Genomic DNA, 14,732 nt, shown 5'->3' with positions numbered 1-14,732 from the left:
ATATTTTTAAGTTTTCATTTAAATTTTCTCCTTAAAAGTTTAAGTAGTTACCCAGGATGTTATTTTGGTGCATATTGTAAATACTGGCATTTATAAATAAAGCAATTGCATCACTTTTTAAGATAACCAATGCAATCTAAATACTTGACTGATTTGATATTTACCAACACTCTGATTAAGAAAGAACGAACAGCTTATTATTAACATTCAGAACTTATATCTTTCTTTCATGTCATAACTTATTTTCATTCCTCTCCCTCTATAGACTTATGTCCTTATATCCTTGTCTTATATTTAAATAATTTTCGATCAATTTATCTGCATGGATCACTTGACATAATAAAAATGAGTAAAATGTTAGTATAAGTATTTTAATCCTACATATCTAGTACTAAAAAATACAATTCCTATTTTTGTGCAATTGAGTGTCTTTAACTGATCATCCTATGGTTCTTATATAGGACTTATATGTCTATAAATTAATGTATATATGTATATATTAATGTGTATAGATATTGCCATTTGGGGATAAGTTTATTTCCTTTGACAATAGGTGTAAAGCATTACATCTCTTTTCAGGATTTAGATAACACTACAATTATAATAAATATAAATTTGAACAAACTAAATGTTTTAAAAACTTTGATAAATAATTATTAAAGATAAAATTAAATTTTATTATACATGAAACTCTTAATGAGATGAATCCTGATCAACATTCCCCATATATTTGATAAAAAAGAAATCATAAATCCATAAAAGCCAATTAGTCCACTGGCTAGCTTATTATTTCACCTTTTTCTTGATAGAAAGTTAAAAATATAAATATTTAAAAGGATAAAATAAGATTAGGAGTGACTCCCATTAAACTAATTACTTCATGTTATTATTGGATTAAATAAATCATAACTATATTCTTAAATGGCACCTAATTAAGACATGCCATGAAAGTTTTATCCTGGAGATTTATTTACTCTATTATATTTTTTTCTGTTTTCCCTGTAGTATATTCCAGTTACATTTTCAAGAATTAGCATCAATAATTTACACTGTTTGAGCTGTTTGAAGATGTTTTGCTCTTCAAATTAGTCTTAAAAGTGGGTATGAAGAATAGTTCAGGCAGGGGTGCCTGGGTGGCTTAGTTAGTTAAGTATCTGACTTCGGCTTTAGTCATGATCTCACATTTCATAGGCTCCAGCCCTGAATCAGGCTCTGTGCTGACAGCTCAGATCTTGGAGCCTGCCTCAGATTCTGTGTTTTCCTCTTTCTCTCTCTGCCCCTCCTCCACTCTTGCTCTGTCTCTCCCTCTCTCTCAAAAATAAATAAACATTAAAAAATTAAAAAAAAATAGCTCAGGCAAGGGAAACAAAAGCAAAACTTAACTATTAGGACCACACCAAAATAAAACGCTTTTTCTTAGTAAGGGAAATCATCAACAAAATGAAAAGGTAACCTACTGAATGAAAGAAGATATTTGCAAATGATATATTTAATAAGGAGCATCCAAAAATATAAAGAACTTATACAACTCAATAACACCGTGCCCAAATAACTTGATTTAAAAATGGTCAGAAGACATGAATAGGCAATTCTCCAAAGAAGACATACGGATGGCTAATGGACACTTAAAAAGATGTTCAACATCACTCATCATCAGGAAAATGGAAAAAAAAAACCACAATGAGATGTCCCTTTACACATTTCAGAGTGGCTAGTATCAAAAAGACAAGAAGTAGCAAGTGTTGGTGAGGATGTGAAGAAAAAGGAACTTTTGTGCACTGTTGGTGAGAATGTAAATTGCTGTAGCTTAAGTGGAAATGCCTCCAAAAATTAAAAAATAGAAACACCATATGATTTAGTAATTCCACTACTGGGCATGTACCCCCAAAAACCAAAGACACAAATTTGAAAAGTTACATTCAGCCTTATGCTTATTGGGTCATTATTTACAATAGCCAAGGTGTGGAAGCAACCTAAGTATCCATTGATATATGAATGGGTAAAGAATGTATTCTACACATATAGTGGGATATTATTCAGGTATAAAAAAGAGTGAGATCATGCTATTTGTAATAACATGGATGAGCCTAAAGGCTAATATGCTAAGTTAAATAAGTCAGACAGAGAAAGTCAAATACCATATTATTTCACTTATATGTAAAATCTGAAAAACAAAACAAATGAACAAAGTAGAAACAGAACTATAAATAAAGTGATGTTTGCTAGATGGGAGGCTGGTGCGGGGAGATGGAGAAAATGGTTGAAAGGAAAGGGGAAGAATAGGCTTCCACTTACTGAAAGATTAAGTCATGGAGATGAAAGGTACAGTATAGGGACTATGTTGATGGTATTGTAATAGTGTTGTATGGTGACAGATGGCAGCTAAACTTGTGGACAGCATCATTTATACAGTTGTGGAATCACTATGTTGTACACCTGAAATGAATGTAACTGTTTATATATGTTTATAAATATATACTTGTATGTGTTTAAATGGAATGATCCTTCTTTGCTTTCATATGAATCTCTCTCAAAATTATATATTTCTTAAAATAATGGAAAATAGGATAATTAAATGGAAAAAGCTATTTTTTTGGATACCACAACAATGTTGCCATGTACTCCATGATGAGGCAGATACATAGAGAAATATATGTGAAAAACTTAAATACAGGAAGCTCTATGGATTTATGGTAAGTAAATTCTTAAAAACAAAAGCTTTTTGGTTGGCCAATCTATAAGGAAGAAATTTAACCATTATAAGATTGAAAAATATTTTTTATAGTTATTTCTGAGAGAGACAGACAGAATGTGTGCAGGCAAGGGGTAGAGAGAGAGGGAAACACAGAATCTGAAGCAGGCTCCAAGTTCTTACCTGTCATCACAGAGCCTGATGAGGAGGCTCAAACTCACTGGATGCTTAACTAACTGAGCCACCTGGGCACCCCAGCCATTATAGATTTTAAATAACTGGGAGGGATGATTGTGTAAGGAAAGAGCTCCTCTGAATTCAGCTAAGTTTTGATGGAATGAAAAAGATTGGTGCCAGTTGGGAGTCTTTTGTAGGCAGGGTAAGAAATGATAGAAACCAGAAAGAAGTGAATTGTGATACCGTCAGAACAAATTGTGGAGACCATCAGAACAAAGTTAGCATTGAGAGTGAGTTAGCACATAAATTCATCATGGTTGGTGTGTGTGTGTGTGTGTGTGTGTGTGTGTGTGTGTGTTCATGTGTGTATGTGCATGTATGTGTGTAAGAGGTGGGGAAGGGAAAGAGGGAGAAATAATGCTTTCTTAGTTTTTTAATTGAATGACTGGAAAAATAACGGGCTCATAAATTGAAACTGAGAATCCCTGGCACAGACAAGTTTGGGGAAAGATTTGAACTTTGACATTTTGAGTTAACTGAGTGATATTGTTTTAATATATGTGATATTCAACTGGTATCTAAAATTTTGAAAAGTCTGAACTGGTTACATACATTAATTTTTCTTTTAGTTTCTGAGAGACAGAGCATGATCAGGGGAGGGGCAGAGAGAGAGAGAATCTGAAGCAAGCTCCAGGCTCTGAGCTGTCTGCACAGAGCCCAGTGCAGGGCTTGAACTCACAAGCCGTGATTGTGCCCTGAGTCAAAGTCAGACACTTAACCAGGTAAGCCACCCAGGCGACCCTGGTGACATACGTTTAAGAATTACCATAGCAGCTGCTCTGGAAAAAGTATGGAGATTCCTCAAAAAACCAGCAATAGAACTCCCCTATGACCCAGCAATAGCACTGCTAGGGATTTACCCAAAGGATACAGAAATTCTGATGCATAGGAGCACATGTACCCCAATGTTCATAGTGGCACTTTCTACAATAACCAAATCATGGAAAGAGCCTAAATGCCCATCAACTGATGAATGGATCAAGAAGATGTGGTATATATATATATATATACACAACGGAGTACTACATGGCAATGAGAAAGAATGAAATATGGCCATTTGTAGGAAAGTGGATGAACATCGAGGGTGTTATGCTAAGCGAAATAAGTCAGGTGGAGAAGGACAGATACCATATGTTTGCACTCATAGGTCTAATAGGAGAAACCTAACAGAGGACCATAGGGAGGGGAAAGGGAAAAGAGAGTTGGGGAGAGAAAGGGACAAAAATCATGAGAAACTATTGAATACTGAGAATGAACCAAGGGCTGAAGGGGGAGGGAGAAGGGGGAAGGGAGCGATGGTCATGGTGGGGGGCACTTGTGGGGAGAATTCTCACTGAGTGTTATATGGAAACCATTTGACAATAAACTATTATAAAAAATAAAGAAAAGAAATAAAAATCATGACAAAAATGAACAGAAATTTTATATGAAATAAATAAATAAATAAATGTTTGGTAGAATTTCAATAAAAAAAAAAAAGAATTACCATAGCAGGGGCACCTGAGTGGCTCAGTCGGTTAAGTGTCCTACTTTTGATTTTGGGTCAAGTCATGATCTCACAGTTTTGTGAGTTTGAGACCATTGTCAGGCTCTGCATAGACTATGTGGAACCTGCTTGTCTCTTCCTCTCTCTCTAAAGCTCCCCACTTGTGCAGTCTCTGTAACTTTCAAAAATAAACAAACATTAAAAACAGAATTATCATAGCATCTAGAAGTCCTAGAAGAAATAGTTAAACTTGCAGGAGAAATTGGAAGAGGGGTTGGTTTGGAGTGCAATACAATGGAAGTCAAATATAAACCAATCACCTTTGGATCTCTGGTTCTGTATCACTAATTACTACCAGGATTCTGTTCAGACTCCCTTCCTCTGTCTCTGGTATAAATATTTGAAAATTTATTTTCTTACTTTCATGTCAATAAAGTATTGCTCTTCTGAATTTCCTGTTTCTTATTTTTCCTTCAGTTATCTAGACTTTAATCTCTTTAATTAATTCATCCTATTGCTTTCTGCCTCTTTCTAATATCAAATCAGATATTAAGTTCAGGTCTGTTTTTTCATATATCTTGCTTTCTTTTCAATTACCTCACCTCAAACTTTGCTTATTTTTCTAAATGATCTACTGACCACCCATTCTTCTTTTCCACATCTTACATTACTTTCATCTTAATCTTTCTAGACCCTGGATTGTGTCAGTTTCTGATTCAAGAATATTTGAATCAATCTTTTCTTCAAAAATTTTTGAAAAATCTCTGAGTATACTAAGTAAAAAACACAGTTTTTAAAATTTTCAAAATATATACACATTCTTTTCAGTTTTAATGATAACTTGCAGACATAAATTTTTAACTTTTCCTTATTTATTACAATAGGATAATGATAAAATTCACTGTTTTCTTTAAAGCAACATCTCTTGAACATAAATGAAAAAATCCACACAATATTAGCAAATTAAGTCCAAAAATATATATACATATATGCAAGTGGGATTTATTCCAGTCATGTAAACCTAGTTCAATATTCACAACTCAGATAAAATAATTGATCACATCAATACATCAAATAGTCAAAGTTATTTGATCATGTCAAGATGCAGAAAACTCATTTGACAAAATCCAACATCCATTTATGATAAAAACTCTCAGCAAACTAGAAATAGAGGAAAGCATTCCCAACTAGATAGAGATCATCTACAGAATACCTGCAGGTACCATTATACTTAGTAGTAAGAAACTAGATGCTCACACTAAATTTGCTAGTCAGGGATGTCTTCCATTACCACTCCTATTCACTGTTGTACTGGAAATCCTAGCTAATGCAAAAAGATAAGAAAATGGAAAAAAGGTATGTAGAGAAGGAGGCAAAGAATAAAACTGTCTTTGTTCACAGACAGCATTATTATCTATGTAGAAAATCCCAAAAAAATCAAAATAATTAAGGATAATCTCCTAAAACTAATAAGCAATTATAGCAAAGTGGCGGGCTAATATATAAAAACCAATTGCTTTCTTATATACTGACAGTGAACAAATAAAATTTTAATTTACATTACACCTGAAAAACTTCATAAAATTTAGGAATAAGATTCACAAAATATATATAGGATCTATATGAGGAAAAGAACAAAAACTATGAAGAAAGAAATCAAAGAAAATCTAAATAACTGGTAAACATTTCATATTCATGGATAGGAAGCCTCGTTATTGTTAAAAATAAAAGAACCAGTTTTTACCAACTTAATCTGTATTTTCAGTACAATCCCAGACAAAATCTTAGCAAGTTATTTTGTGGATATCAACAAATAAATTCTCAAATTTGTATTAAAAGGCAAAATACACAAATAGCCAACATAGTAATGAAGGAGAAGAACAAAATTGAAGGACTGATGATACCTGATCAATTTCTATTATAAAGGTATGCTAATTAAGGCAGTATGAGGTTCACATAAAAATAGACAAATAGATCAGTGGAAAAGAATAGAAATCCCAGGGGCACCTACGTGGCTCAGTCGGTTGTGCATCCAACTTCGGCTCAGGTCATGATCCCACTGTTCATGGGTTTGAGCCCTGCATCAGGCTCTGTGCAGACAGCTCAGAGCCTGGAGCCTGCTTCTGATTCTGTGTCTCCCTCTCTCTCTGCCCTTCCCTTGCTTGTGCTCTATATCTGCTTCTCCAAAATAACTAAATATCAAAAAATATTAAAAGAAGAAGAATAGAAAGCCCAGATATAGATGCACATAATTATATTAAACTAATCTTTGAGAAGGCAGTAGACACAATTTAATGTAGAAACAACAGTCTTTTCAACAAACGGTGCTGGAACAAATGGACATTCCTATGCAAAGCAAACAAGCAAAACACCAAAAAATCTAGACACAGATCTTACACAGAGATAGAAATCTTACATATTTTATAAAAGTTAACTCAAAGTCTTTCCTAGAGCTAAGTGTAAAATGGAGAACTATAAAGATTCTAAAAGATAACAGGAGAAAATATAGGTGCCATTGGCTTGCCAATGAGTTTTTTGATACAACACAAAGAGCATAATTCATGAAGGAAATAATTAATAAGTTGGACCTTATTTAAAGTTTTCTTAAAAAGATATTCTATGAAAGATACTGTTAGAAGAATGAAAAGTCAAACTACAGATTAGGATAAACTCTTTACAAAACACATATCTGACAAAGAACTGGTATCCAAACTATACAAAGAACACTTAAAGCTCAATAATGAAAGATAAGTGACTTAAGATAGGAAACATATATAAGCATACAGATCAACATAGATCTATGGATGGTAAGTAAACATATAATAAAATGCCTATCATCGTATATCATAAAGGATTTGCAAATCAATACAACAATTAGATACCACTACACATCTAATAGAATAATTGAAATCCAAAACACAGACATCAAATGCTGGTGAGGATGTACAGCAACAAGAACTCTTATTTATTGCTGATGGGAACGCAAAATGCAAAATGGTATAGTCACTTTGCCACACGGTTTGGCCTTTTATCCAAAATCAGACATGTTGTTACCATACGAAATCATGCTTCCTGGTGTCCACCCATAGAATCTGAAAACTTACATCTGCACAAAACGTGTACACACGTTTGCAGCAGCTTTATTCATAATTGCTAAAATTTATAAACAGTAGAGGTTTCTTTCAATGGGTATAGATAAACAATCTGTGTTACATCTATACAATGAAATACTTTTCGGTAATAACAAAGAATGAACAATAGGATCCCCGAAAGATGTGGAAAAATCTAAGTGTAGATTTCTTAGTGAAAGAAGCCAATTTGACAAGACTACATACTGTTGGAGTCTAACTAAACGACATTCTGAAAAAGGCACTACTCTGGAGACAGTAGAAAAGATCAATGATTGACAAGGTTTTAAGGACAAGGAAGAGAGATGAATATGTGGAGCACAGGGGATTTTTATGACAGGGAAACTATTCTGTATGGTACTATAATGGTGAATATATACCCTTATACATTTGTCAAAATCTATAAAACCTACAACACTAGGAGTGGGGCATAACATAAACTATGGACTTATGTTCATCATACGGTGTCAGTATTATCTTATCTAGTATAACAAATGTACCAACACTAATACTAGATGTTTATAATAGGGGAAATTGTCTACTTGGGAAGACAAGAGATGGAGAATAGGGGTAAATGCACACTGTGCTTTCTGCTCCTTTTTTAAGCCTAAAACTTCTTTTAAAATGTCTTATAATTAAAAAAGTGTAATACAAAGGCCCCAGTGGAAGTCTTATTAGCAAAAAACAGATTCCATTGCTAATCTCTCATGAACCTTACTGGATCATGCACAGCAATATTCTGAGTTTGTTTTTGGATACATTCCTAGATATCCATCTGTTTTGAGGCTTTGTTTCAAGATAATTGACTGTTATAAAGATGAAGTTGTATTGCTTTAAATACTATCTAGGCCAAGATTTTTATCGTGCCAATATGAAAATATGTACAATATTGATGAATCATAAACATTCAAATGCTCTTTTTCATTGTCTTCTTTTTCTCTGAAAAAAAAATGCAGACCGAGATTATAGTTCTGTTACATACTTTATGAATGAAAGTTCAAACAGAAAAATTCTATTATAAAATTAGTGGAAAACTTCACCAAATTCTGTCAATAATGATATGAAAACACTGTGTTTTTTCTAGAATTGTTCATTATTTTGTCCCAACTCTTTATTATGAAAAATTCAGGCATATAGAAAAGCTGAAAGAATTGAATATGTTGTTACCATAATAAAATACCAGAAAACTGGGTGACTTAAACAATAGAAATTTATTTTCTTAGCTCTGGAGACTGGAAATCCAAGATTGAAATGTTGGAAGGTTTGGTTTCTTCTGAAGCCTCTCTCCTTGGCTTGCAAATGGCCGTCTTCCCGCTGTCTCCTCACATGGTCTTTTCTCTGTCTAAGGTATCCCTCCTACCTCTTTTTCTAGTTATAAGAGCTTCGCCTTTATAACCTCACTTAATTTAGTTAGCTTCTTAAAGGCCTTTTCTCCCAATTACCATCACACTGGGGATTTGGACTTCATGTATTTTAGGGGAACACATTTCAGTTCATAACAGCACAAAATACGCATATACCATGACCTAACATCTACAATAAATATTTTGCTATATTTTGTTCATTATGCATCCATACATCTATATGTCCTTTTATATATTCGTAAATCCATCTCATTTATTTTTTATTTTAATTTATGTTAGAGACAGCATACTTCACCCCTAACATCTCTCTACACAAGTTATTATTTAGAGCTTGTTCTGTTTTTGCTTCAGTTTTCAAGAGGGAGAATCCTAATTCTACTATTTGATAAGTTTTGACAAATCCATACATCTGCTCTATCCAACTCTCTTTTGTAACTCTCATGCTCCTAGTAAAAAGCAGTCACTCTTACAATTTAAAAAAAATAGATTAATTTGTCTTTTGTACATTCTCTCCAAGCAAAACCACACAATATAAACTTCATTGTGTAATATATCTTTTATTCAGAATAATATTTTCAAAATTTGACCCATATTTGTTTCTTTATACCACTAAGTAATGAAGTTTTTTTATTACTTTTTTTTCCCATTCTACTGTTTATGGTCACTAGGGTACTTACAATTTGGAGCTATTATTTTGAAAATCTGCAAATGTACATTCTTGAGCAAGACTCACATGAAGAAATTGACAAAATTCAATTATTTACTTACCAGCAATGAACAGATAGAATTTGACATGAAGATAATAATATTTATAATAGTACCAAACTATATATGTGCAGGATCTGTATGTGGAAGTCATTGTGACATTTATAAAAGAAATCAGAGAAGATTTAAAAAATGAAGAGATATTTTATGTTTATGAATCAAAAGACTCAGTATTGACAAGATGTTGATTATTCCCAATTTAATCTTTAGATTTAACATAATCCCAATCAAAATTACAGCGACTTATTTTGTGTATGTAGACAAACTGATCCTAAAGTTTATATAGAAAGGCAAAACTTCCCACTAATCAACCTAAGACTGAAGAAAAAAAATAGTAAAATAAAAGGACTGATACTGATTTCAATATATATTATAAAGCTATAATAATCAAGATATGAAAAATAGTCCCTATAGTTGAGTCTATGGTGTTGTACACTTAAACATTTATGAGGATAGATTTGATGCTAAGTGTTCCTAACACACACACACACACACACACACACACAATCAAGACAGTATTGATAAAAGCATAGATATAGTTTATTGTAACAGAATAGAGAGCTGAAAAATAGACTCAAGCAAATATAATCAAGTAATATTTGACAAAAACACAAAGGCAAATCAATTGAGAAATGATAATCTTTCAATAAAAAATGTTGGGACAACTGGACATCCATGAACAAAGAGTGAATCTAGACACATAACATATGCCTTAGATTAGGTATTTGTGTCCCTCAAAAATTCATATGTTTAAATCCCATTGACCAATGTAATGGTAATTAGGAGATAAGGGTCTTTGGGAGATGATTAGGTCATGAGGACAGAGACTCTGTCCTTATAAAAGTTGCCCTGGGTAGGTCCTTCAACCCCTTCCATCACGTGAGGGCACTGACTGAAAGTACTGTCTATGAACCATGAAAATGGCCCTAACCAGAAAGGGCCCATGCTGGTGCCTTGATCTTGGACTTCCCAGCTTCTAGAACTGTGGGAAACAAGTGTTTTGTTTATAAGTCATCAAGTCTGTTACTTTGTTATAGCAACCCAAATGGACTAAGATTTCCTTACATCACAAAAATTAGCAAAAAAATGTGTCATAGACCTAAATGTACAACATAAAACTACAAAATTTCTAGAAGCAAATATAGAAGATAATCTATATGACCTTGAGTTTGTCAGTAAATATTTATGTATAACACAAAAAGATAAATTTATGAAATTAAAAAAATAGATACTCTGGATTTATCAAAATAAAAAATGCTCAATGAAAGTCTCTAAGAAAATAAAATTACAATTCATAGACTAAAGAAAATATTTGCAAATCACATATCTGATTGAAGACTTGCATCTATATTATCTAAAGGATTCTTAAAACTCAAAAATAAACTAAGAAAAAGTGCTCTACATCATTTGTCACTAGAAAAATGTAAATTAAAGCAACAGTAATGTACCATTACACATTATCATAATGGCTAGCATCCAGAAGAACCTGACAATACCAAATGCTGGTAAGAATGTAGAGGAGCAGGTGTTCTTATTTATGGGTGATGAAAGCAAAATGATAGAGGAGAAATTATTCTGGCTTTTGTTTTTAGAGTTAGATATAGACTTACCATATTACTCAACTGCTTTTAATATTGATGTCCAAACCTGGAAATAACAAACTGGAAATTTCCCCTCTTTAATATATGAATGAACAAATTGTGATACATCAATACAATGAGATACTATTTGGCAAGACAGGTGAATGAGCTAATAGTTTATGTAATGACATAGTGAATCTTGGATGCATTTTGCTAAGTGAAAATAGCCAGACTGAAAAGTTATATATTCTATAATTCCATTCATATGACATTCTGGAAAATGTGGAAAACAGATCACTCATTTTCAGAGATTTAGGAAGAAAAATAATTTGATGAGAGGAAGCATATGGGGTACTTTAGGGTCATGTAACTAATATGTATGGTGAAACTTAGTGTATGCAAGTAAAAAAGTAATCAACCAGATTTTAGGGAATCCAAAAACAAATAATTTAACAGTATTATCTATCTATCTATCTGCTTATCTATCTATCTATCTATCTATCTATCTATCTATCTATCTATCTACCTGTATATCTATATATCTAAAATAAACTTACTGAAGTGGGGAAAATGTCAATCAAATAACTGAAAAACTGTGTTTTGACTGCCAACTGTAAGATCTTTAGTGGTTGTACATGCACACTATACTCTAGTTGGTACATGAGAAGGTGTTACTCTTAAAGATGTGAGTTATTCTAAAACTGTTGCACATGTATGGTCTAGTTGAATATATAAATGAATGCCTAGCATATGGTTGGAGCCAGAGGTCTAACAGTTGGAGCAGAAGGCTACAGGTAAGTAAAAGTGGAGGACTAGAATTAGTCATGTAGAACTGGTTTAGAGTGAAGACATCAGTATTAATTCATGGTTAGCTTAATATAGATACAGATGCACAGATGCAGAAATTACTTAAGTGCATATGTAGTTTAGTGTATATATACATATATTTCCTAGTTGTTTCCACTGAAAGCACCTAGAAACAGTTATACCCCAGTGACAATGAGGATACCTAATATCCAGATACTGGTTTCTAATACATTCTACAACATAAGAAAACAGAACTCTTTGGAAAAGAACTGGTTCTGGATCTGGGGTAGGAACAGTTTCTCATGTCTCCCTTCTTAATAAAAATTTATATTATCTTGCTACATTATCTTCTACATTCTACATTCTTTTTTTATTCAAGTATAATTAACATATATATATATTCTTTATATTAGTTAGCACTTCATTTTTGGCTAGTGAAATAAAGAGCCAAAACAACAGTAGCTCAAACAAGGTAGAAGTTCATCTCTTGTAAATCTGATTTTCACATTCCAAGTCTGAAGGGTCAGCTGTCTCCTGTCAGAGACCTAATAACTCCTATTCTTTTGTTACACTATCAGGAGAGTATTCCTTGTCTCCATTATCTAAGAAAGCTTAACACCTTCCACCACAGGGAAGGAGACAGGCTCTGATCTAAAAGTTGCAGACTTCTTTGTAATTATAACTCATTGGCCTGACATTACAAAGTTTGCCTTACAGTGCTCAAAAGAGATGTTGTCTTTATTTCTTTGGCTATGTGCCCAGCTACAACTCAGATGTACAGGTACTGAGACGAATGCATATCTCTAGTTGTGTAAATTTTATAAGCTTTAAAAATTCTTCAAAATTTAATTATGCTAAAATTTATATTTAATTAGTTAAAAAAGAGCAAGTGTAACACATTATGCGAAACTTTATTTTCCATTGACAATATGTAACTTCTCTTAGTTTGGACAATATTTGCACTGTTCCTAAACACAATATGTTTACTGTCTCAGATTGATGATGATGATGATGATGATAATGATGATAGATAGGTAGATAGATAGAAAGATAGATAGAGAGATGGATTATTCTTATCACCTTGAAAGACTCTTCTTTCTACCCTCAACTCCTACATCTCTGTGTTAGGGTCTCTGAAAAGAAGATGCTTAGTGGGATTAGATACGCAGAAGATGTGTTGAGGAAAAGAGAAGAGAACCAAAGAAAGTGTGAAAAACCTTATACCACAATGTACATCTGAAAAAAATGTGAATGAGAAGAAAGAAGGTATACTGGCTAGAAAGAGTCTCAGATCACAGTGAAGTTTTAAACACTTTTTGACAACTTGTCTACCTTCACATTGTCATAAAGGAACCCTTACATCACCTATAGGTGTGAGCTAAGAGGTTCTGATGAAACTTTGGAGAGTGACTTGGGGTCTGGGATGGTGTTTACTCTTAATCTGCAACAGTCCTTGTTGATATATCTGAGTATTAAAATTTTCCACATCGTATATTCCACCAAGTAAATGGTCTTAACGGTCTGTTTGGAAAACTATTAGTAGAATCATCACAGTGTATATTTACTATCCAACTTCTGTTTAAGCCAATGGGTTTCAGATCTGAAAATTGGCTCAGATCTGGAAACTGAGTAAAGGATTATGAATTGGAGTGACCATCCTCAGACTCCTGCTTCTGAATTCTTACCTATTTTGATTGTAGATGTTAAAAAGATCTTTGCTAGCTGCCCATCTGTTTACCTATAAGGATAATTTCTTATCAGCCATATCTATTACTTCCTTTGGGGAAAGCCTTTTTGATTGACCATTTGATCTGGCTGGCCATTAAAATAATTGTGGCCTTTTTGCTTCTGGAGGTTAAGTGTCACCATCTGGCCCCTATTTCTTTGGAACATTATTATGCTCATTGTTAAGAACAAACCTGGCCCTGTGACTGCCTATTTTGCCATCAGCCCTGGCTGTCAGAGAATTTACCAAGAAATTTCTTAGGAATACTAGTACTCTGTTCACCAGTGCATTTATGATGATATTAATGAATAACAAGTTCTGCCCCTCCCTCCCATGCACCTTAATTTTATAAGCCTTTGACCTCACATAATATATCTACTTTCATGTTCAATTCCTTCAGCCTCTTTATTTCCTAGTCTACATTTATGTCTTAGTCTACATTTAGGGGAAGCCAGGAATCTCATTTTCTCAGCATTGGCCGTTGCTCTTCACAGGTTTTTAGGAAACACACTAGCTGGGAGATTGCCACGTTTTCTATTATTATTTTCAAGTGTGTGTCTTGACAAAATGCCCCTAAATCAAGAAATTCTTGAAGTATAATTAGACATACAATAAATTGAACATATTTGTAATGTACAATTTTGACATGCATACACTCATGAAATTGTCACCATAATCAAGAAAAACAACATATTCATTATCTACAAAATTTTCATCCTGCCTATTTGTATTACTTCTCCTCTCACCTTGACTCACTTGATGATCTACTTTTCATCAGTATATATTTGTTTGCATTTTATAGAACTTAATGAAAATTCAATAATATAATATGTACTTTTTTCTACCTTCTTTAATTTCAGCATAATTATTCAGCATAATTTTTTATTTCATCCATATTGTATGTATCAGTATTTTACTCTTTGTTTTTGGTGAATATTATTCCACTC

Source organism: Suricata suricatta, chromosome 1 (genome assembly GCF_006229205.1).
Source record: "Suricata suricatta isolate VVHF042 chromosome 1, meerkat_22Aug2017_6uvM2_HiC, whole genome shotgun sequence".
NCBI classification, from domain to species: domain Eukaryota; kingdom Metazoa; phylum Chordata; class Mammalia; order Carnivora; family Herpestidae; genus Suricata; species Suricata suricatta.
The sequence above is the reverse complement of the archived record's forward strand: the minus strand, read 5'-3'. Positions refer to the sequence as shown.